The sequence below is a fragment of the Cupressus sempervirens genome, chromosome 4 (genome assembly GCF_028749045.1).
Source record: "Cupressus sempervirens isolate cs-2001-9-10 chromosome 4, ASM2874904v1, whole genome shotgun sequence".
Taxonomy (NCBI): Eukaryota; Viridiplantae; Streptophyta; class Pinopsida; order Cupressales; family Cupressaceae; genus Cupressus; species Cupressus sempervirens.
This window is the reverse complement of record NC_143121.1, coordinates 565,132,732-565,142,799: the sequence shown is the minus strand read 5'-3', so window position 1 is coordinate 565,142,799 and position 10,068 is coordinate 565,132,732. Positions and strand designations below refer to the sequence as shown.

At 33.1% G+C, this 10,068-nt stretch overlaps 1 pseudogene; it reads left to right on the top strand.

Moving 5' to 3' along the window:
* The first annotated feature begins 8,464 nt into the window (after window positions 1–8,464).
* Window positions 8,465–9,646, top strand: LOC149562463 (outer envelope protein 80, chloroplastic-like; annotated as a pseudogene).
* The last annotated feature ends 422 nt before the right edge of the window (window positions 9,647–10,068 follow it).

The window sequence follows — 10,068 nt, the reverse complement described above, 5'->3', positions numbered from 1 at the left end:
ATGGGACACTCTGATGTGCAAGTGAGATCCAAATTTGTGTTAATGTAGTGGTGAATGTTCTAAGGATTGCAACATGAAGTTTTTTTATTAATTATTCATTTTTTTTCTATTAATATCAGTTTTATCTTTATATTAATATATATTTATTATTATTATACAATTATTATTATTATTTTAAAATTTCCTATATCTTCTATTCTTAATATACATCTTTTATTTAATTGTTAACATTATTATTATTTAATACTAAACTAAAATTACCATTATTAAAATAACTTAAAAAATTTATATATATTACCCTTAAGATTATCTAGTAACTTTAATCAATTTATAATCAAATACACTATAATAATAAATAAAATAAAATCCAATATACAATCCCTTTATATATATATATATATATATATAATTCCCTAAAATTTTATCCCACCCATCTACTAATACTTTAATATCATATATCTTACCCCCCTCCCCCCCCATATACCTAAGTACTCCTACATTCCAAACAATTTCCATACTCTACCTAGAAAATTTTCTTAGAATCTGGCCCACCCACCCCAATAATGTGAGATTTCCTAGGTCCCATTACCTAGGGATTTGCTTGAGAATGTGGATGTGGTTGCAATCATTACCCCCAATGCAGTTGTAAGAAAACAATTTAAACCCATCTAAGTTTTTTTCTAAGTGCTTTCCCCCTTTCCTAAGCATGGGTAAGTGTGAAGACTTGAGGTTTTCTTAGTAAATTCACTATTTTTAATATCTCCCAAGACTAGGCATTTAGGAGGATGTCTACCCATGCTAGACTTACATAAATGCTTGTCTTTTTATATATCCCAAGGTTCCCACTTGATTTCTAGGCACTAAGGAGCATTGTTATTTTTTTTTTTTTAATCATTAGTTTCACCTCTCCCAAGACTAGGCACCTAGGGAGAGTGTTGGTCTCAAGACTAGCATAACATGTCATGTCATTTAATAACCTTGCCAAAGTCAACCTTCCATGGCTGTCTAGTGGCATTCCACCATGATTTTCCTTTTTAATTATTTTTTCTTGCTTGAGGTCACCTTTAATTTGAAAGTTATTTTGTATGTATAGGAGAGGGAGAGTGTATTAGAAAGTAGAATATGTTTTCTCATTTATTATGTTAGGTTAGTATAGACTTATAATACATTTCTTTCTTTTCTTGATTTTTCTATGCATATATCTTTTGTATAGGGTCATATAATGAAATAAGGACTAAGTCCAACATTTATTTAATAGGAAGGATTTTGGAAATGATTTATTTCTAACTTACCAATTTCAAGGTATTATTATTTTATTCAAAGTCTATTATTTTATTTGACTCTAATAGCAAGAGTCTTATTGGATTTTACCCATACACTTTCCAAAAAAAATATGCATCTACAGGTCTTTTTGAGCTTAACTTATTTGTCTAGTTCTTTCCATGTATTCTCTAAGATTGTTTAGATTTGAGATGATGATATTTTAACATTGCATCATGCATTATAATTTCTATTCTAATAAGAAAATCTAATGTAGAACAACTATCATATTACCAACGAAATCTATTTGCAAGATACATTAACATGGAACTTAAATGAAATCCATTGATTATAATTTCACGAACATCAAATATTCAATATACATTATTGACATCCAATTTTATAATTAAAATATCTACAAATCCATTAGCTATCAATTGCATATTCTATAACTAATTTGGAATCAATACTAAACCCCAATGCAACTAAATTATTCTTGTGAAATTTGAGGACATAAGAATAACAAAATTATAATATCCTATTCATAATTCCAACTTATATCATAATACAACTTTCTTCTCTTTAATACATCCTAATTTTAATTAATGATAAGGCAACATCAAACAATGAGAATTTTCCTTCATGTTCCTCTCAATATTTCATTCAACACAATATCAAGCAAGCAATGGGGTGGTGAAATCATCATATCAAGATACACAATGAAAGAACCTTTACAAGAAAGATAATTTCACACTCACTCTATTGGAATGTGTATGAACTCAAAAATATCATTCCTACAATACAATAAATTCACATAACAAAATGGAGTTGTCCTTCATTGCAATACAAATACAATAGTATTCACTTCTTCTATGCAAGGGTAAGACTTCTCGTCTTCGAAATGTAATAACTACAACACAAGTGACCAAATGTAGAACCATGGAGGCTCACCTCCCAACCTAGGCCTCAAGAAGACCACCCACTAAGTTGGGGGAAACAAGGCACAAATGGTTGCATAGTATGCATTCCCCTATCATGCATGATCACAACAATATAACAAAACTCTACACAATACATTACAAGACAACCCAACCCAAGGCTTGCACAAAGATTCAATAATTGAATCAAGTTATAGGTTGAAGGTGGGCTCTCTCCATGAGGAGGATTTCCAAACAATGATTTAAAAATATACACAAATTCTCATTATCAACATGCCCTTTCAAGGCTTACAATGACTTCCCTCTTCACACACCTCCTTACACCTCCCAAAAATATAAAGAAGTCCATATTCTATTGAACACATAAAAATCATCTCCACACATGGGAGAGTTCCTCAACTATAGGAGTGAGCCCAACTAACCCCCTCACCCAAGCATCTCTTGTCTCCCAAGGGTGAGTGATGCTTCACACCCATTACACAAACACACACAACATGTAAACAAACAAGATTCAAGGTAGAAATCACATAAACTTCTCACATACAACACCCAAATAAAAGATCTTTTTCCACAACTCACATCTACAATACACCAAATTTATCATGGAATGAAGAACACCATATCAACTCTACATGCAAATGAAGAACATCATAGATCATGGATACCAACCTCACTTCAAGTAATGGCAAATGAAAGTTGTAGTAGAGCTCCTTATCCTCTTCCTCCAAACTCTAGTTGTCTCTAAAGATAGAGAGTGGCCAAGTGAGTTTATAATTTGGCCATGCCTCCATATATCACTCTCATTTTCGGATTAAATATAAAATGCATTCTTTTTGGGGTCTCCTAGGTCTTCTACGCACCTTAGCGGTCATTATTAGCCCCCTAACTTAAAGTATTAACATGGGTAGGGTTTAGTTTTATCACAAATTCACCTTAGAGCTACTTTATGGTCCTCACAATGCTAGGTAAGTTCAAATTTCAAATTTCTTATGGTGGTAACCCTTGTTCTCTTTACTAACTTAAGATAATAAGTCAAATTTCTCAATTAAATTATTTAACTCAGAATAAGATGGTCACATAATCTATCATCAAAGAACATGTCATTTTCACATAATGAGTACAAGTGTGAAGTGACACACACAAATTCACTATACATCACACATGACATGTTCAAAACCTACACATGAAATACATACTACAAACATACATCTCACATTTAGAAAATAAACACATCACAATGAGGTTTATAAATATTATAAAGATTCACCTTAGTAGTCTCATATTAACATGTGTTTATACCTTGTTTCTCCATTTTTTTCCATGGTTCCTTTCCTACACACTAAACTTGAGCATCAGCAGTCTAATGAAAAACCACATATAAAATAAATATGAAAGTAAAAGTACATGATAACTTTTTTATTCTACCATTCACATACAACACATTCCATAATTAACTTCCTATTATCCATCATTTACATATTAAGCATTTAATCATTAACCCTCAAAAAAATTGCATATTACTAACTTTCCTAACAAGATCAAATTAAGCACTAAATCACATCATAATTCCATTTTTTTTCATAAGTCCTAATGCATACCATAATGAAATATCACAAGGTAAATATCATCAAATAAGTAGAAAAATTTATTGTCCATCAAGTATCAATATATATATATATATATATATATATATATATATATATATATATATATATATATATATATATATATATATATATATATATATATATATATATATATATATATATATATATATATATATATATATATATATATATATATATATATATATATATATATATGCCAAGATATCTAGTCCTAAGTAACAAGATAGAAATACAATATCTATGCTATGATGGGTTGTGGTGAGGACTCATAGCATGGATGAGAATTTGAATGAAACTAGAAAGGAATATTTTTGGACATTGAGATGTGAATCATAATGAAACTAAGGATATTATTGAAGATTATATACTAAACATAGAGGGAGCTTCTTGAAGAAAATCCATGTTAACTAGAGACATTTCCAACAATGCCAAAGAGGGAGATTGTTGGAACTACAATTTGAAACAATTGTTATATTTTCATTGATGTCCAATCTTATTGGAGAGATAGTTTATACCTAAGTAGATTTCCATATCAATATGATTGATGAAGAAAATTTGAGAAGAAGAGATAACTAGAGGAACTAGTAAAAAGGTTGAGTTATGTGGAATTACAATGGGTACTTGATCAGTTAGACTTTGGCAAGATAATGTGTTGTTTAATCATAATACTAAGTGGTGAAAAGAGTTGTGTTAATGTCTAGAAGAGATGATCAATAAAGAATAAGTACTTAGACTTAACCAAGCTTCAGAAAAGAAGATTAAGGAACTTATAGTTAAAGCTAATAAATGCTAGTATTGACCAAGCCAATAGTAGAAGACAAGAAAATTCAGTGTCGACTGAGCACCAATAAAAGAAAAAGTAACTAAGAAGTTAGATTGAGCACCAATAAATGAACTGAGTGAATATAGTATAAGCCAAGTGAGATTAGAAAGTGATGACTGAGTCAATTGGTGATGACCAAGGCCAAGGAATATTGTGTTGGCTTAGTGTCAACATTTGATAGTTTGTGAAAGGTTCTCATTTCCAAGCCAACATAGTTGAATTGTTGGAATATGGAAAGCACATTGAAGATAAGAATTGATGAGATTGAACATTTAATTCAACAAAAATCATTTTTTATTATTTCTCTTCATGGAGTCAAAGAGAATTTTGAAGAAATTTCTAGAAGAGGAAGGAGGAAATGAAAAGATGGAAGGATTCGATGAATATGACCTAACCCTAAGATCTACAATAATATTTAAGTTGAAAAAGATTGATATACCTATTTAAGGCTATATAAGGGGAAAAAATAAAGGGGTTAGTAAAGCTATTAAAGACCTTAACAAGGTTGGAGTAGTTGTTGAATTTCATGATGGTAAAATTTGAGCATGAGGATGAGAAGAGTTGTGAAGAGGGGAAGTGTGACTACTTGAAGGGTTTCTAAGAAGATCAGAGATAGAGATGATAATGGAGTCTAGTCGGTGGATGAACATATGAGCTACATTGTGATCTATATTTTTTAAGTGAGTTGTATTTATTCGAGTCAATCTATTGGTAGTTTCTAACCATTGTATCAATTTGAAATCCTTTAATCAAAGTTGATCTAATAGTCATTTATAAATCCTTTAATCAAGGAAACATTCTAATGGAATGTTCTTAAGTCCTCTAACACAACCACTCCTTATAGGGTAATGAAATCCTTTAACAAGGCTAGACATAATAGTGTGTATTGTAACCTTTAACAAAGTTGACTCCTCATAGAGCTCATTTTAGAAGAGTGAAAATATTGGTCGCATGTTGTCAGTGGTTTTTCTAAAATTGGGTTTCTATGCTAAATCATTGTGTCATACTTTTGTGTCATAGTTTTTTTAATTATTGGGAGAGCAGATTGTAATATTTGTGTTACTAACATATTGCTATAGAGACCAAGCTACTTATTGTTTAGATCTAAATTGGTTGAAGTATCTAAAAGTTTAATTAGCACTATTACCCATTTTTATTACCATACACAAAATGGATAGGTTGACCAAGTCATTTTTCCTAGGGTGGTGAAGGAAATTTTTTCACTCATTTAATGCCCATGCAATAAGAGGGATATGTAAAATATTGACAATGTTGACCATTCATATCCCTCAAAATTGAACATTTAATCCATATGTCTTATGTTGCAAATAAACCTTACTATAGTATGTATTGTGGGTCCTACATTGACTTTCAAGTGAAGAACATCATGCATCTTTCTCACCATCAAATATTTCAAGATACACAGTTGGTGCTTGCCTACATTCTAGAAATACTCAATCTTTAGACAATGCAGGCAAGCACCTTGCTACCATGTAGATAGGTGCATCTAGTTCCTCTTTTATGGGCCACAAGAAAGAAGGTTGTCGGTTGAGATAGCATACAAGTGGTTTCTCATTGGTTGAGGAATCATCCTAAGTAGTAAGTGCTTGCAAATTCTATTCACCATCAGATCAAAGATAATCAATGTTCGTCACTTCCCCGCTTTGTGAAGATATAAGGTTTTTAGTGAATGTAGAGAAGAAACTTTGGGCCATGTGGATTTTTAGGTCTAGCTTTCTTTAGTGGGATTTTGAGGTGGATGTTGAGTCTCATGTGGGTTTGGGAATAATAATGGAAAACATAGTAATAATGAGGTTCTTTCATGATCGTTGATTTCTTAGGGATCAATGATCAACACTTATCTACTTTGTAGAAATGATTGAAACTTAAGCAATGTGGTGAAGGGCTTGATGGACACATGTCTAGGTGACCCACTTTTGCAAGGATCTAGTTGCCATATTTAGTAAGGTGCCAGTGGTGATAGTAAATGTGTTTCTAGCCACAATTTTTGGTGGACATAAAAAGTTAAAAAGAAAAAAGGTGGTGAACCCAGTCTATCACATCATAACATGTAGGTATGATTGGCGATCAACAAAATTTTGACCGCAAGATGGAAAAATATTTATACAAAGATAGAGTGGTGTGAGTTGGCATCATTCAAAGGGATGAGTTGATGATCCAAATAACCCATTTTTAATGAATATCTAATTTTTAGTTGGGTATGGGTATGGTGGAGATCAGATTAGATCATTTCTATGGGACAATCACGAAGAAGATATGATTCATTCTTGAAGGGATTTATAGTTGTTAATGGCTATGCTGACAGGGTGGTTATGGATTTTATCTTTGGACACTATAGGAAGCAAAGAAGTAGTTAAGGTCCTCTTATAGCAAGAACACCTAGCCTTACCCATGATGGGGAGAGTGTAGGACATAAATGTGAAGGTATTTTTTTGAAAATATTTGTACTCTTCCAGTGAATTTTTGACATGTACTCCTCCCATATGAAGATTTTTAAAATTCTTGTCTATTTAAGGATTACCAAGATGTGGAGAAAGGGATGGTATTTTAAAATGTTTATTCAAGATAGCATTGTCGAGATCTCTCAAGAGTCCTTCATGCCTGTCTTGGAAATCACTTTAGCTTTATAGTCAATCTAGATGAGTGTTGTTCAATGACCTTTGAAATCTGAATGAAGGAACGATCTTAGTGTTGGCACTAAAAATTGCATGGTCAATTTTGAGTACCATTAAAAAATTGAGCCCTATAAATGCTTTAAAATGACTTTGTACATGGCTATCAGTTTGAGCCCCAAGAGGTGTTTTGTGCTTCTAACACCTTTCATTCAGTGCATCCACATGTTCTATGAAGTTAAATTTTCATTCTGAGTCATTTTGTGAAGTCCCGTTTTGAGCATTTGTCAAATTTGCATTTTCACTTAAGTGTCAAACACCAACAGGAGACTATGTTTGCAACTGAATATCTTGCACCCAGAGTTGTGTCATGAGTCACCACTTTGAGAGTGTCTAGTGCCCATACCTAAGAACCTATATTTTAGATTTTGAGTCATTTCAAATCCGTTTGACTAGGTTTTGAGTCCCTCAAAGTTGGTCAGTTACTATTTTCATGCTTTTGCACTTTGCACCTAGTTGTGGGAAGCCCTTCCTAACATGTTATAAATTTTGACTAGTTGACCAAAATGCTAAAATTCCTTTTGCGTTGAATTATAGATGTCAGAGACTTGTTATGCTTCAATTTTTAAGTCTTCACAAATCTGTTTGCACACTTTTCAAACACGATTCCAAACACAATTTCTAAAGTTTTATTGGTGTCAGCATTTGCAGATTTGTTGGGACCCCTGTTCGTGACGTTATAATTCATAATGCATAACTAGTGAGATCAAATGGATTGTACCACTATGTTGTCCCCTAAAAAATCTTTAACTGTGCTAGTTTGTAAGTCATGACGAATCCATATGCACACTTTTCCAGGTCAATTCTATTTGCCAAAATCACTTTTTTGCCATTGCTTCAATCTGCAAAATCCAAGTAGCCTACTTTGACCACTTGCCAAATTTTCTTGGTCATTCATCATGAGCCCAAATCATAGATCCATAATGTCCTCATGGCATAGAACTAGTGTACCCGTTTTCGTTTCTCCATGTGCTCATTTGCATAGTTTTCCAAGCCAAATCCAAACCCAGTTTATTGTTTTTCGACATGTTTTCTTGTAGGTAAATCTAAGAAGGAAACTTTGACGGTCAATATCTTTTGACCTCAAATTTTTCATAAGACAAGATCTGACAGGGTAAAATTATGCGGAGCAAAGATTCATTGTGCCAGTTTTTAAAGCCCAGTCAGAGGTTTGGGTCAATTTTTAAGGCTAGTTAACAGACCTTCTGGCACCAATTTGACAGTTTGCAGATCAGTGATAAAGTGAATCTTTTTTGATGATTCAATGATTGAATTTGACTCTAATTAGTCTGAGGTGATGAATGGATTAGTTTTCTAGTTCAGGTGTTTGAAAATGAAATTTTTTTTAGCTGGACACACTTGGGGCCCGACTAATTTCACCAACCTATTATGGCATCTAGATTAATGAAATGTTGAAATGTGTGATTGTTGCCTAAAAGTGACATATGAAGATGGAAATGTTGCAACTTCATCACATCATAAGATTTTGGATCGTATAGTAATGCTCAAATTAACACTAACAACAAGTATTTGGAAAATTAAAGGAGGACCTTGTATCTGTTGTTCTTTGATCTCTTCTACAAAATTGACTTTAAGTTAGATTGGTTGCACCCTTTAGGTCAAGGAATATCTTCAACAGATTGCTTGGGTAATGAGGCTTCAAGCAGTCCTTGTTGTAAGCAAGCTCTTGTAGCTTTTTTGCAAGACAGAATAATATTTTTCGAGGAGATGAAAGATTAGACATTTTATTGGAGAAGGCTTTCGATGAGTCATGTTATCGAGTGAATTTTAGATGACCAAGTTTTGATGGAGACAAACAACAACAATCCATTACCTTTCATAATACACTGAATCCAACAACTTTTTTCCATGGCATTGCTACTGATTCATTTGGCTCTATACATGGAGGTGTCAAGCTATAGAGGTTTTCCATAGAAATTGACAAGAATGGTGGGCATGAGAATTAAGCAAATTGGCCCTATTGGTGATAATGGGTTTCCTATATGTAGAGATTCATACGAATGTCCAACCATGTTTAGTGGAAATCCATGTGATAGAATGCTTGTTGCCAAGATGGAGCCAAAATACTTTGAATCTAATGATAGGTTCTTTTCTCAATGTAATGTGCTATTGGACCAAGGTTTACCTATTTTACCCAACTGGTTGCATTTTCAAAAATTAGAGGACCACGTAAGGATGGGGAGTCAAGCCATGCTAAAAGTCAGTGCCAATATCAAAAGGGAGATCTCCATGCCCAGTAGTCTACACAAGGTTGAGGACATCATCAGCAAAGTAGCTAACTAGCATATGTATGAGTCATGGCACAAGATGACCTAGAGTTTGAAGCGCAAAGGAAGACATTCCATACTGGCAATGTGGAAATGTGGTTTTTCTCTGTGAAAAATGTAGTTGCTACCCACGTTTGGAGTAGGGATCTCCATATAATTGGCAAGGTGTAGCAATAGGAGGAGCCTCCAGGTGAGAAATAAGCCACAGTTTTGAAGACAAAGCTGCCAGCATTTTTAAAAAGGAGAGAAAACATTAAAGGAGCACTCCACACAGAGAGGCCACTGTAAGCAAGGCTGCTGGTCAGTAAAAAAAAAAAGCACGCATTAAAATTAGAAGCTGCCAAGTTTTAAAAGCCGCTGACCATAGGAAATAAAAGAATATATCCACGCATTGTTAAAAGGGTTAGCGCCAATGTTAAAGAGGCAATCTTACAAAGC